This window comes from Parus major, chromosome 20 (assembly GCF_001522545.3).
Source record: "Parus major isolate Abel chromosome 20, Parus_major1.1, whole genome shotgun sequence".
Lineage (NCBI taxonomy): Eukaryota > Metazoa > Chordata > Aves > Passeriformes > Paridae > Parus > Parus major.
Window position 1 is genome coordinate 1,246,143 of NC_031788.1, and position 13,888 is coordinate 1,260,030.

At 59.6% G+C, this 13,888-nt stretch overlaps 1 protein-coding gene across 10 annotated transcripts in view; it reads right to left on the reverse strand.

The window, feature by feature from the left end:
* The window catches only part of EPB41L1 (erythrocyte membrane protein band 4.1 like 1), a 62,369-nt gene extending 48,481 nt beyond the window's left edge, over positions 1–13,888 (reverse strand). For all 10 annotated transcript variants that reach the window (XM_015647635.2, XM_015647634.2, XM_015647629.2 and 7 more), the window contains exons 1-2: positions 13,858–13,888; positions 5,570–5,619 (exon numbers count right to left, since the gene is read on the reverse strand). The gene's annotated coding sequence lies outside the window, so the exon portion shown is untranslated. The remainder of the gene's footprint in view (positions 1–5,569; positions 5,620–13,857) is intronic.

A 13,888-nucleotide genomic window follows, 5' to 3' on the forward strand; every position in this document is an offset into this window, starting at 1 on the left:
AGGGATCCCACAGCCAGACTGGGAGCAGGGATCCCACAGCCAGACTGGGAGCAGGGATCCCACAGCCAGACTGGGAGCAGGGATCCCACAGCCAGGATGGGAGCAGGGATCCCACAGCCAGGATGGGAGCAGGGATCCCACAGCCAGGATGGGAACAGGGATCCCACAGCCAGACTGGGAGCAGGGATCCCACAGCCAGGATGGGAGCAGGGATCCCACAGCCAGGATGGGAGCAGGGATCCCACAGCCACAGCCAGGATGGGAGAAGGGATCCCACTGTCACAGCCAGTCTGGCCCCACCACAGCAAACCCCACCACAGCAATTGGTGTCCAGGAGGATCTGGACCATGCAGCAGCCCTGGGCAGAGGCTGGCACAGCTCCTGCCCTCCCAGCTAAACTGGGAAAGCTTCAGGGAGGACCAAGAACACAAAGCCAGAGGTGGCTCCTGCTCAGCCAGGTCCACCCCAGACTGAGCCCTCTGTCCCAGCCAGCCTGGGCTGGCACAACACTGTGTGCTTCTGCTCACCAGCCCCTGGTCACCCCTTGGGGACCTGAAGGTGGTCTGTGACCTGTCCCTTCTAGAGAGGACAGGAGCCTGGACTTTCCAAGAGTTGGGGCTGCCCATCTTGGCCACCAGGGGAATGAGCTGAGAGGTGGCAAGGCCACCTGCTGGGGTGGCACGGGGGACATTCCTGGAGATGCCTCTGGAGCGTGGGTCCTGCTCCATGCCAGGAGCACCCACAGCCACCCGACTCTTCCCAGCCAGCCCTGACCTCAGGGCAGCCACCGAGGAGGGTGCTCACAGCACCAAGGCCTCTTGGTACACACAGCTCAGCACTGTCCCCTGCTCAGGGACTGTCACTGGGCTGTCCCTGGTGGCAGCAAAGGGGTTACACAATCCTCCCCGGCTGCAGCATCCACCACATCCCACGGCTCTGTCTCCCCGGCAACCCGGCTACCTTCTCACTTGCAGCTGAGCAGGCTTGTGCACAAAAGCCGAGCTGAATCCAGAGCAGGATTAGGGCAGCCCTCTCCTTCCCTCATCCTCCACAATTCATCCAGCCCCCGTTTGCCATCCCAAATCCACCATGAAGCACAACCTCGTGGTGAGGGGTGGGAAAGGCAGCACTCCTGCCCAGCCCAGCTGACCCCACACCAGTGCCTGCATCACTGCTCAGATGGGCACCACTGGGATTTCGGCTGGAGGAAGGTGGGACCTGTGGAGCAGGTGGAATGACAACACACAGGAGCTAGACAGGTGACACCAGTGGAAACGAGACCCAGCCTCCCACTGCATCCAGCAAGCACAGTGGCCTGAGGCTCTGAAAGCTTCTCCAGAGTGCAGAGCTCCCTCCAGTGCCCCACCAACCCTCCAGCATCCCACCAAGTGTCCTGCCTGCTGCACAGCAGGTCCCACCATAAAGGAAAGAACAGCAAGGGCTGTGTGGGAAAAGGGCTGGAAGAAGCCAGAGAGGTGGAAGATGATGCCCCAGAGCACACTTGCACCAGGGCAGGTGCTTCCCTGAACACGGTCCAGCCTCTGCTGTTCTCCTGGGAGAAAGTCTTGCAGATCCCCAGCCCACACTGGGCCTGCTCAGATGCTGCCCACAGCTCCACATCCCTTGGGCCCTGCTGTGCCAGAAAAGCTGTTGGAACACCAGTCCCAGGTGGCAAATCCTCCTGGGCAGGGATCTGAGAGCAGACAGCTCTTCCTCTCCACCCAGCCCCACAGGGATCCCCAGTGCAGCAAGGCAGGAGCCCAGCCCAGCCCTTCAAAGCCTCGGCCAGGAGGAGTGGGGAGGGGACATCAGGTGGGAACAGAGCTCCCCATCACCTGCCGAGGGCTTGGGTGAGCATGGGGCCATCAGACCAGCAAAGCTGTATCTCCCCAGGAGAGCCCCAGCTCCTGCTGCCTGAGCACACAGCCCTGCATGCCAAAGGAGGGGCAGGAGCCCAGTGTGGCTCTGGGCACAGGGATCAGACATGGGTGGGCACCTCAGCCTGCCCCAGGCACAGGGGCAGCCCAGCTCCCGAGGGCTGTGATGCACAAGAGGTTAAAGCTCAGCCAAGGCAAGCAGGGGTTTGGCCAGCAGCCAGCCTTCCCCAGGAGTTTGAGGGAGCTGGCAGCTCCCCCAGCCTTCAGGGCCCACATTGCCACATACCACAAACCTGTTTGCTCAGCCCAAGCAGCTGGGATGGCACAGAGCAAGGCTCGTTGACCAAGGCATGTCTTGCAGCCAGGATGGGCCCCAAATCAAGAGGAAAGTGCAGCAGCAGCCCCAGGGCAGGGCAGGAACAGGCAGGGCAGTGCCCTGGTACCTGCCAGTGGCACTGCCAGCTCCCCCAGGCTGTGCCAGGGCTGTGCCAGGGCTGCTGGGTCCTGCTGCAGTGAGGATTGCAAGGCAGGGAGCACAGAACATCCTCTTCCCCACAACTACTCTGTAAAACAGCCCAACAGCTTTTCTAAGGCTGGAGGGGATCTGTGCATTGCCCTGGGCCAATTCCTCCTCCAGGGACCTAACCCTGCCCAGGGTGTTGAGGGGGCACCTCAGAGGTGCTGTGTGCTCACCTGAGCCTTGCAGGCATTAAAAACTGCCTGTGAGCAGAGCTATGGGACTGAACCCCCAGTGCCACACCCTGACAGCCCCGGGGCTCTGCCTGGGGGACAGAGGAGCCGTGCTGGGAGCTGGCCCTGCCCTCCTGACCCCCCTGTGCTCTCTGGGGTGGGGACTGACTGTCCAGAAGGTGCCACAGCCAAGTCAGCCCAGGCAGGGACCAGCACCAGCAGCACCGCAGCCACCCCTCCCCTCCTGCTGCAGCCCCGACCCAGGGATGGCACCAGAGCCCGGGAATGCTCTGGGGCAGCAGGGGAGGGAGGATGAACCAAAGGCTGTGATGCAGCAGCCAGTGCCCTGGGAGCCCAGTTCAGATGTTCAGCCCCAACCAACAAAGCACCTGGGCTGCTCTCCAGGGGCAGGCAGGGGTGCTGCAGCCCTTGCGGAACACCCCTCGGCAGGGAATGTTCTTCCCCTGCCAGGGAAGGCAGAGACCCGCTCCCATCCTTCTTCCTGCCCCCAGAGGAAGGCAGAGACCACGGGCTCAGCTGCCTTGTGCTGGGATGGGGCAGCCAGGGGAGATCAGCTGCTCCCTGGGCAAGAACACAGGGCCAAACACCCTGGGAAGCGGTGGGCTGGAAGAAGAGAGGAGCTCAAGGAGGGGAACTGTACCCAGAGCAAGGGAAGCCCCCAAAAGGAGCTCAGGCACAGTCCTGCCTTCTCCCATCTTCTCCTTCTGTCCAAAGGAAGGGCCAAACCCTCTCCCCACCATAATCATCCTCTGCTCTGCAGCCCCACAAGGGCCCTGTGAGGGTCTAAAGTGGTGACGAAGTGTCATTTTCCCCAAGGTAATGGTGACCCCTTGTGCACCACTTCGAGGAGGATGGGGTAGTTCATTTGGAAGGGACCTACAGTGACCATCAGGTGGATGACCACGTCCTTTGAGCAGGCTCCCACAGAACCCAACCCCAGCAGGCAGGAACCCTGCCCAGGAGGTGCTGGAATCCAGAGACAGGAGAAGCTCATTGCCAGCACAATCCCTGTGCCACAACCCAAGTGTCAGCAGGGTTCCTGAAGCAGGGGGACACCTCCCTGGGCACACAGCAGCAGCTGGCCCAGGCTGTGCTGGCAGGGATCTGCTTGCTCAGACCTGTGGGGGAGCTGGGACCTGCAGGGGACAGGGCTGGGAGAGCCCTCCTGAGTGCAGGGACACAGAGCAGCTCTGAGAGACCCAGCACCATGAGACACAAGGAGGAATGGTGGGCCAGGGCCCCCAGCTGTGTCTGGGCCACCAAAGCCACCAGCAAGGGCAAGGGGCTGGCTGGGCACCAGGGGTCACCATGGGGATGGCACTTGTCCTCCTGCTGCTCGTGCCACCCCAGCACGGGGGACCCCAAGAGAGATTTGCACCCCATCCAGCAGCAGAGCTTCCCTGGCACTGCTCAGGACAGAACACTTCCCGTGGGTACCCAGGTACAGAGCCCAGCACAGAGCCCAGGGCACCCTGACCCCACCCTCAGGGGACACAGGATGCAGGAGCACACAGGAAATCCAGCACTGACACTGGGCCTGCAGCTCTGCCTCAGCAACTCCAGACTGGTCACCCCCTTCCCAAACTGCTGAGCACACAAAGGCAGGAAAACAATCCTCACCATTCCCCTGGCTCTCCCTGCAGAGCCAGGGCACGGGTGCAGTTGGCATCTTGAAAAGTGCCTGGAGGAGGAGAGCTGGTGAGAAACTGCCCACAGAACATGGAGACCTGCCCTGCTGTGAGCCAGAGCCAGGTCCAGCCCTGAGGAGCCCATCAGAGCTGCTCATCACAGCCCTCAGCAGGGACTCTGATCCCCTGCCCACAGACTCATGGAACATCCTGAGCAGGAAAGGACCCACAAGAAACATCCAATCCAACCCCTGGCCCTGCAAAAGACACCCCAACAATCCCACCTCATTCCTAGGAGTGTTTTCCAAATGCTTCTGGAGCTCTGGCAGCCTTGGGGCTCTGACCATTCCCTGGGGAGCCTGGGCAGTGCCAGCACCTCTGGGTGTGGAACCTCTGGGTGAAGAACCTGAATCCATTGCCTTGTGTGGGCAGGAGCCAAACCCCATGGGCAGCAGGGTCTGAGGCCTGTGGTGCACAATGCCACACACCTCTGTCACCTGGGAAAGAGGCAGGACAACGGGGTGCAGCTATGGAGCCCCTCATCCCAATTTTCACATAAGGACATGCCACCTCAGCCCAGGGTCATGCTGCAGCTCTGCCCAGGCTCACCTCACTCTGCAGGTGAGGGAGCCAAAGCAGGAGCAGGACCTTGTCCCCCCAGCCACCCTGAGCCCTCACCAGCTGCTGGAAGCAGCTCACATCTGGTTTCACATGGATGCAGCTGTGCTGTGCAGCGGGGCTCCGGAACAGAGCAGTCCAACCAGCTGGAGGGACCCTGATGTCCCTGAAAAGGCCTGGAACACAACCCCTTGACTCTTTCAAGCATCACAGCAATTGAATTCTGCAGCTCAGACCTCTGCCATGCTTTGCTCCCATCTGCCTGGCCATGCCAGCCTTCCTGGGATGCACCTCAGCCCCGTGAGCCCAGTGACCTGAGCTCTGGCAGGGATCCACAGCCAGCAAAACACCCCAGCTGGTTTGCAAACACATCCTTCCCCCAGACCCTCCACACAACACAGGCCACGGAAAGCCAGCGTGGGGAAGGTGAGTGTGCCACCCCAAACCTGCTCCATCAGAGCACAGGGACTGGGGCAGCTCCTGCAGGAGCCTTTCTGCTGGCAGAGGGGCTCCTGTCCCAGTCCCAGCTAAACCAGGAAGCAATCCCAACACACAGAAAGCCACAACAAGCCCAAGGCCAGCAGTTCAGTGTTTTGGTGGGAGCAGGCCAGATTCCCAGGGGTTCCTCTCCCTGCAGCACCTCTCTGTGCTGAGCAACCTTTTCTGTGCTGCAAAACCCACTCAACCTCACGTGGGATGTGGAAAGGAGAACAAAAGCTTTCAGGATAAACTCACGCTGCTTCCAGTGGCTGCTCTCAGCACTCGGCTTGGGCACGATTTACAACCTGCAAAGAAAAAATCAGATTTGGTTAAAAAGAAGGGAAAAGTCCTTCCCAGAGATGATGGCAAGCACTTGGAAGGATAGCTACAGCTGTCACCAGAGGGGGCCTGCCTGGCTCCAGTGCTGTGTTTGAATTCCATACAAATCTCCCTGCTGGAAATTGGAGCTGTGGATTGCTTTAGACGTCGTTTTGCTCTCCTGATGTGCAGCCAGCCCTGCTCCTTCCTGGAGAACAGCAAATATTTACTACAGCAGTGCCACGGAGCCCACACACCTCTGAGTGCCACAGGATCCCCTGGGCACGGCCCAAGGTCTCCTTTCAGGCCATCTGTGCCCCCCCTTTGTCAGCCATGCCGTGGATGGAGGCCAGCAGCTGCTTGCAGGGCTTTGGCTGTGGGACCCCTGAGCCAGCCCCGGCCATGGCAGCTCCAGCACGGCAGGAGGAAACCAGCAGTGAGCAGGGACACCCCAGCCTGCAACAGCGTGTTCAGAGCCTCTTTTTATGTGACAACTGCACCTCATGAGGGAGAAGGACCTGCCCAGTGGCACTACAGCGTCACAGGGGAGGAAACACGGTCTGGCACAGCAGGGACACCTCCCACTTTTCCAAGGGTTAATTTTCAAACATCCTTGGACAGGTAAGGCCCAGCCTCCCCCTAGGCAGAAGCAAAGCAGGCCTATGCAAAGCTCTCACCTCTCCCATGGAATCAGCAAAATCCTTTCAGTCTCCACAAGCAAACATCAGGTGTGTGCAGCCCACAGCCTGCCCTGAGCAACCCCGACCCACAGCGGCTTTCCCAGGAGGCACAAAAGCTGCTCCGCTTTTCTTCTGGAGCCAGCCAGAAAACCTGACACAATAAAGCACCTCCACAGAAAGAATCCCACCTTTCAGCAGATCTGCAGGAGAGCTGAGGTGAAGAGGAGGGGGTTGCAGCTGCCACCTGCGTCTGTCCTGTGTCTGTCACCCTGGGGATGTCACCATGTGCTGCTCCTGGGTGCACTCCCATACACCCCTGTCCAGCAGGCACAGGTTCCTTCCCAGCCATGTGGTTTTACTGGCTCAGCTGTCCTGGGGTGTGTGGGAGCAGGGCTGGGTGGCCACCCAGGGCAGCCCTGTGCCCAGCCCCAGTGCTGGTGGCACCCACAGCCACCACAGGGCACTGGAGCTGGAAGTGTGTCCCAGTGTGACTGTCCACAGGCTCAGGGGTGTGTGGGGGCTGCTGTCCCATACCAGTACACACAGCACTCCATCCCAGACAAACCTCCCTCTCCTTTGCCTGCCTCCTCTGCTCACAGAGATGCCCCTGCTCAGAGGCTCACGAGTCAGAGCAGACCTAGAGACCTGTGAGAAGGGTTCTGTCTCTCCAGCAGGACACATGGGTGTCCCAACAGGCTGAGCTGACCCATGGGCTGGACTGCAACAGCAGACACAGGTCACACAGGGGGTTCTGTGGGATTCTCTCCCCCTTTGGCACAGTTTCCGTGGCCCTGCTCATTCTCTGTTGAGCCCAGTGATTTCTGTGGGTACTCTGAGCTGCTTCCAGGTTTGTGTGCTCGGATTTCTCTCATCCCAGCTCAGGAGGGATTGACAGATGCCTGGCAGAGATGGGCAGACAGGTCAAGAGCAGGCAGCTTTCCACAGACCCCGAAGGAGGAGAATGGCAGCAGTGGCCCCAGCAGCCAGGGTTCCCAGGGCTGCACCCTGTTCCTGCTGCGGGGGAGGATGGAGGTGCAGCCACCACAGGCAGGGCAGTGGCACTGGGCACTCCCTGATCTGCCTGTGCTGACACTGCCAAACAAAGGCCCTGCACTCCCCATGAGCCTCAGACCATCCCCTGCCCCCTGGCCACTGAGAACGCTGTGCAGGCTCTGAGCCGTGGCCATTTCGGGATGTGAGACACTGCATCAATCAGGATCGGATCAGGGAGGTGTTCTGAGAACACCGGCAGTGGGAGCGAGGCCTCCTCCATCCCTGCTCCCTTCTGAACACAAACAGCAGCTCCCCAGAGCAGCAGCCCACCCCAGACTGTGCCCTGAGCTCCTGCCACGCCAGTGGACAGCATCTCACCCCCAGACACTGCCCCAGGCTCACAAACATCCCCCAGTGACCCACATTGTCACCACCTCATTGTCACTGCAGCCAGCCAGCCTGGCCCTGACAGCTGCCTGGGGACAGGCACTGGGACGTGCTGGCACACAGATGAAGGCACCTCTGGTGGGGCTTAGGAAGGAGCCAAGCTCTGTTCCAGCTCACTCAGATTTAACCCAGCAGCTTGCAAACCTGCTGATGGGTCTGACCAAGGGACAAGGACTCACTGTGTCCCCTCCAGGAGCACACACAGGGCAGGGAGTGCAGCTGGAGAAGAGCCCAGGAGACAGAGGAGTCCATGGGCCACACCACCATGGCCACGGGGTGGGACTGAGCTCCAAAGCTCTGTCAGGAGCGTGGAGGTGGCCAGGAGGGCTGAGAGTGACCCTGTCCCCAAAACACAGCATGGGCAGCTGCACCTTCTCTACATCCTGTGGCCCTTCCCTTGGTCTCCCCAAGTCAGCTGCATTTATAACAGACAGATCTTACAGCAGACCAAGGTGAGGAGCAGGAATTTACTCCTCCCATGGAGTCCCAGAATGGTTTGGGTTGGAAGAGACCTCAAAGCCCATCTTGTTCCAACCCCTGCTATGGGCAGGGACACCTTCCACTAGAACAGGATGCTCCAAGTCCCATCTGGGCTGGCCTTGGACACTTCCAGAGATGTCACCCTCCCATGGCCATCATGCCCTACCAGCAGGAAGCATTTCTTGGTTCCCTGAAGAACAGCCCCAGGGAATTTGCAGAGGTAACAGCTTTACCACACAGGGATGTGCAGATCCAAGCCACATCAGCCCTCACAGGAGGCTTCTCTTGCTCTGGCCAGTTCACTCCACAGGACCTTCAACTATCAGGACTTGAGTAAACCTCCTAAAGGGAAATACTGCTGAGAATTCAGGCTGAATTTTCCCCTGCCAAAGTTCACCATCACCATGTAACATTAGTCTGTATCCTTGTCAAAAATGGCACCTCCCCACAGTGAGCAGCAGCCCCAGCTGTCCAACCACCCTTTCCCACCTCCCTGAGCATCCCTGAGCCCAGAGCTCTGTTGGGTGTCACGACACCCCACACTCCGTGGGGCTCCTGCCAGCACAGACACTCCAGATCCAGAGAGCACCTGAGGAAACACCCAGCTGCCTCCCTCAAGCACACAGCACTGCTTCCCACGGGATCTTGGAGAGAAAAGCCTGCAGGACCCCCAGGCCCTTCATGTGTGGCCGCCTGGGGATGGAGAGGTGCCGGGGGAGGATGCGAGGGGCTGCTCCATCCCCTGCCCCCAGCCAGGACAGCTCGCTGCTGGCACTCACCCCAGGCAGCTCGATGAGCTGATTACAAAGGGGAATGTGTCATTTCAAACACACAATCAGATTTCCCGGCCCTTCTGCCCATAACAAAATGTCTCGTGAAATGGCTCATTCTGTTCTCCCATAGGAACGTGTTTCCCTTCAAAAGCCTGATACGAGGAGAGGAGGGGGAAAAAAAAAAGGAAAAGGCAAACCTAAAAATATCATCCAAAAGATACCATGACAGCAACAGATTCACAGGAAAATGAGGTGGGAAGGGGGCTGTGAATGTGTTAAGATCCTGTTTAATCTCTCCCCAGCCATCTAAAAAACGCACCGAAGGCAGAAACGATACCTCAACATTTCCTTTGTGCGAGAGCTGACTCCACCCTGTGTTTTCCTCTCCATCTGATGCTCGGGGAAGGATACCAGCAGACATCTCTGCTGCTGCCAGGCAGCGAGGGGCCCCGGCAGTGGGTTAGTAGGAGCAGAGGGAGGAAGGAGCCGGTGGGAGGAACCTGGCAGCAGGGCTGGGCTGTGAATCCTCATTCAGCATCCCCTCAGACGCAGGATGCGCTTTACACTGGCGCAGCACCTGCTCCTGCTTCCCACCCCAGCTCCTGGCCAAGGACCCCAGCAGGGCTCGGGGACAGCAGGAGCCACCCTGGCGGTCCCAGGGTCCAGCTACAGCCGGTGGGGAGCAGGCTGGGCACTGAAAGGGGGATGGAGCAGATCCCGACACTGCACCGCCACAAAGAGGCCAAGTGCCCGACTGGAAATGCTGACCTGCTGGCAGCCACAGATCTGCAGCTTCAGCCTCATTTGTCTCGTGTTCTGAGCACAATAGGGTCAGGCCAGCGTGGCCCTGGTGCTGTGATCCTGCCAGCCCGGGGTGCTGAGCAGCTCCTGCCTGGGACAGACCCGACCTGGGGCACTGCTGAGCCCCCAGGGAGCCAGGAGTGCCCTGCCGAGGGCAGGACACACACCAGCAGCAGGAGACGGAAAGAAAATCTCTTCCAGAGATTTACCATCCAGATTTTAAGGCTCTGTGTGCTGCTCCCATTCCTGGGGAGGGTGCATGAGTGGGCTCGGGGATGTACACACAGCAGTCAGGACACTGTCAACTCTGAGTTGCATCCAGAGCCCCCTCAGCTGTCAACTGGGACAAGCAGACATGAGAATTTGCACCAAATCACCTATCCAGGGCTCTGGGCTGTCTGTCCCAATCCACACAGTCCCACCACTCCCTGCCCAGTGCAAGGAGAGCAAACCTTGACTCTTGTCCCAGTCATACCAAACTTCAGCCCAACAGCTCTTAGGGTTGGATATTAGGGATATCCTTCCCTGTGAGGGTGCTGAGGCCCTGGCACAGGGTGTCCAGAGAAGCTGTGGCTGCCCCTGGATCCCTGGAAGTGTCCAAGGGCAGGCTGGACAGCACTTGGAACAACCTGGGATAGTGAAAGGTGTCCCTGCCCATGGCACTTCCAACTCAAACCCATGATTCTACAGCTCCACACATCCCCAGGGAGTTCATCCCCTTGGGGCAAGGCAGGGCAGGGAGAGCAGCTGCCATCCAAGACCAGGGACATCCATGGGCCCTGGGCCCAGCACCCTGCTTTGCACCAGGGACACGCTGTGTGGACAGGAGAGCTGCAGCAGGAAGCAGCCACTGCTTCCACACTGGAAAACACAGCTGCCCAGATTTCCCCTTCTTCACTTGGAGACACATGTAGGTCCTGGACAGCCCACAGGCTTTCTCTCAAGGGCTGGAAGGAGAGGAAGGCTGGATCTGCAGCCACAGGGAAGCCCTGCAACATGTCCTCAGCAGACAGCCTCCTCCCACCACACTTTCCACCTCCTGTAGTCCAGACAAGAGGATGATGAAGGACCAGACCAGGAAGCCTGGCCAGCAGCAGTGATGCTCAGCTTTACAGCCCTGAATGGCACAGGGTAGGAGCTGGAAAGGGTTCCCAAGGGAGGCTGTCCTTCAGCTCGCACAGACACAGCTCATTCCAGGCTCAACAGACAGCACAAGCTCACAGTGCCTTTGTGTCCAGGCTCAAACCCCACATCCCCCTGCAGCAGGGTCAGGGCCAGCCCCACTGCTCAGCACCACAGACCTGCACAGGCTGTGACAAACCCAAACCTGCTGACTCAGAGCCACCGACTGCTCTAATGAGAACAATGAGCCTCGCAGCCATCGCTGTCACAGCCCCAGCGCCAGCACATTTTTAGGCGCCGTGTGAGAGTCAGGTATTTGTGGCTGCACAGGTTTCCCTGCGCAGGAGCTCCCAGCACCCAGGGACTGCCACTGTTTTGTGTTTCTCCTTTGGCAGAGGGAACTTCAGGCTCAGCTCAGACCTCCAAGTGACAGGCACCGCATGAAAGTCTACTACACCCAGGCCTCGCAGCCGCCCACGCTGCTGTGCGCGGAGCCAAGCCTGCACTGAGCCCACTGCCTCGCACACACACGCTCCCCATCGGCCCAAGGCAGCAGGGAAATAGCCCAAGTGCACAGCCAAAGAGAATTAAGGCAAAGGACACTCCAGTGATGCCTGTGAGTCTGAGCAGGAAGCTTGGAGCAAGGCTGGGACGAGCCAAGCCCACCCCCTGCCCTTTAACCGACAGGTCATTCGCAGCAACTTCCCAATTTAGAAACCCTAATTAGTTATGGGAAAGATTTCTTCTGTTAGGGACAGAATTAGTCAGGCACCTGACTGGTCTGTGTGCGTTTGGAAGCCTCCTGTAGGAAAGCAGAAGTCCCCAGCAGTGCTGGAGCGAGGGGAAGGCAGGCAGGGCGCCCGGAGTGATGCCAGAATCCCCCGTGGGACGAGGGCTCGGTGCTGCCAGCAGAAAGCCTTAATGTAATTCCGTAAATCAGGGAGGGATCCAGCTCCTCACCAGGACCAAGGTCATCACCCAGAGCTTAACAGGGAGCTCAGCTGCCTGGGGGGTAGAAGAAGACTTTCCCCATTCTATGCTGCAGTGACTCCAGCCGAGCCAGCCACCCCTTCTGGCCACAAAGACATCATGTGCCAGGAGACACCCTGGAAGGTTGTGGGGATGGTGGCAACCATGGCAGAAGCCCAGGGAAGAGAGCCCAGCACGCTCTGTGTCCCCACTGCACAGGGAAGGCACCAAAACCTTCCCCTTCTGCACGCCAGGAACGCTTTAGCTCAGAAATCCCATACTGGACTTCAAAAACCTTTTCTAGAGGCTTCCTCCTGACCAAAACATTGCCCCTAAGAGTTCTGGAGAATGCTCACATCTCAAAAATTAATAAAAATCAAAAACTTTAGGCAGCTCTAGACAACATCCAGAAGCAGCCAAACCAGCAGGGGAAGAACCCATCCCCTGCCAAAGGCAGCCAAGCACAGGCTCTGCACCCCACAGCCCTGCCCTGGCTGGGCTCTGCTGGGAACATTGAGGAAAACGATCCCCATGGCACAGGAATGGTGGAAACAGGGGAGGAGATGGGAATCCTCTCTTCCCAGAGGGGCTCACAGCCCACAGGAGACAGCTGCACCCTGCTCCTTGATTCCAAACCCAGAGGCCATCCCTGGGTAAGGAGGGGAGCTCTGGACCTGCCACAGCTTCCAGAACATGCCCTGCATCCCTGCACGCAGCAGAGACAGGTTCTCATGGAGAGCACGGCTCCGAGCACCCCAGGGAGCCCCACGGACAGGCTCCGTGCCTGCCAAGCCAGACTCTAAACCAACATCACTAGAAAGTCATTCATTCCCTTCTTGCAAGGACCATCACCCAAAGCCAGGCAGCCTTCCCTCAGTTCCAAACTCGGCCGATGGCAGCAAGGACACGCAGCTGAAGGCCACCAGAGCCACTCTCCAGCCGTGGTCCAAGGGGCCTGCCACAGCCAGAGCCCTCCCGTGCATGTGGAGACCCACAGGGAACAGCCCAGAGTAACAACTGAGGTTTCTAGAGCAAAAATCCCTTTGGAGAAGTGAGGCCTGAGAAAGCTGGAGGGAAAGTGGCAGTGGAGTGCAGGAGGGAGACGGATGCATGGGCTGGTCTCTCCGGGGATGCTGGAGAAGCCACACCTCATCCACAGCAATGGAGAAGGGGCTGATCAGGAGTCACCTCACACCATCCACAGCTGAATGAAGCACAGCTTTGCCATCGCCTGCAGCACACTGAGACTGCCCAGCCAGCACACCCAGACCATTGTTTGCCCACAGGAGAGTCCCCACCGAGACAGGCTGAGGGCCGGGCACGCCGGAGTGAACAATACCCCGGGAAAGAGCCAGAGAAAAGTGATGGAAAATACAGAAACCACTGATGGGGAAAGGGCCACGCAGGTCCTCTAGTACAATCTCCCGGGTAACCAGCCTTTGGAGAAAATGCTGAGCTCAAGGATACCTCCAGAGCCCACCTCCTGCCATATGACGGTACTCCAAAAATAACCACAGAAATATGCGAGGACCCATTCCAAGTTGTTCCTGGCTCTCTCCACATTCTCCCTCTAATGTAAATCGTCTCCCTCAAATCACAGCCCGGCAGTTCAATGCGCTGCCGCAGCTCGGGGCTCCGGATCCCCAGGGCTGCGGGTCCCCAGGGCTGCGGATGCCGGGGGTCGCCTCATCCCTCCCGCAGGACGCGGCTGCCGCCTCCCCGCGCTCGGCTGCGCTCCCCGGAGCCCCGCGGGGACCCGGCCCGTGCCCCGCCCGCAGCATCCCGGCAGGACGCGGAGCGGGATGCGCCGCTGCCGGCGAGGGAAGGCCCGGCTCGGGGCAGCTCTCCCGGCTTCCCCGGGGCTGCAGCCCTGCCCGCCTCTCCCTCGCAGGCGCCTCGCAGCACCTGGGGCCGCCCGGCCCCGCTCCACCGCACCTCCCCGCCCGGCCCGGCCGCTCACCTCGGCTCTGCCCGCTCGGCCGTGCCCGGCT